Raw genomic sequence first — 1175 nt, 5'->3', positions numbered from 1 at the left:
TGAGTTGCATACACATGGTCAGTGACTAACTCACGATTTAGGTAAATCACACCATGACCGTCACAAGTGAATTAATTCACAAATAGATTCAGAATTAATTCATCTTGAGTCCAGTCTGATGTATCATTTTACCAATGAATACATCTATGTCTCTACCCATGGAGTCAATTGCTCTGATAGATAAGATTACCCATCTCACCAATTGAAATTGTAGATGACATAATAATCCTTCTCAGTATTTGAATCAAATGCTCACTTCGATTCTTTTACGGGATTATAGACTTATTTAGATTATCTACTAAAATAAGTTGTCTTTCTCGAAATGTAAACGTTCTTACAATGCCACTTATCTTTAGTTTGAATTCAGACAATCAATGAATTAATATTTGCTTGTCACAATTTCGCTATACATGCAAAATATAAAAGATAGAAATACAATTGATATAATAGTGAAATGTGAAATTAACTCTATTTATTTATTCATCGTTCAAATAAATAGAAAATAATTACATGTTTACCACAATATGGACACATTTCCTAACATAAACATGCCAATAATTTTGAGATAAAAGTGGTCACTATCTAGATGATCCAAAACACGCTATAATTTAAGTGGCATATGGTGGAAGACTCGAACCAACACTTAAAGTGTTTCTTGCAATTATGTGACACCTTCTAGTAAAACGAGATATCTGTTGATAATGTATGTCTTTGGTTATTCCCGTTGTCTTTGTACAACAATGCAGTCGATTGATTAGACTCATTAGAATCGGGTTCTATTACAACATGGAACGACTTAGAAAAAAAATTCTCTATACTTTTTTCCCAATAAGTAGAACCATTCAGCTCAGGCAAGAAATTGTCAATTTCAAACAATACGAAGGTGAGTCTCTGTATGAGGCATAGGAACTCTTCAAAGGAAGTGCCCACACCATGGAACGCAAGTGTGACTCCAAATTAAAATTTTCTATAATGGTGTTGACAATTATATCAAATTTAGCCTAGATAGAGCAGTCGTAGGATCTCTCATGTTTCACACATACAAATGAGCCTACAAAATTATAAAAGATATGGCTATGATTTCGTATATATGGCCCAATGAAGCCTCTAAAGAATTTTAGAAATGCTTAACCATTTAAAGATAAAAAATCCTCCAATGGAAAAACCTATAAACG

At 32.4% G+C, this 1175-nt stretch overlaps 1 pseudogene; it reads right to left on the bottom strand.

The window, feature by feature from the left end:
- Positions 1-843: 843 nt before the first annotated feature.
- On the bottom strand, positions 844-940 carry LOC121225367 (uncharacterized; annotated as a pseudogene).
- Between the last annotated feature and the right edge of the window lie 235 nt (positions 941-1175).

Source organism: Gossypium hirsutum, chromosome A03 (assembly GCF_007990345.1).
Source record: "Gossypium hirsutum isolate 1008001.06 chromosome A03, Gossypium_hirsutum_v2.1, whole genome shotgun sequence".
In the NCBI taxonomy this organism is placed as follows: domain Eukaryota; kingdom Viridiplantae; phylum Streptophyta; class Magnoliopsida; order Malvales; family Malvaceae; genus Gossypium; species Gossypium hirsutum.
Note: the sequence above shows the minus strand (reverse complement) of the source record. Positions and strands in the feature narration are given on the sequence as shown.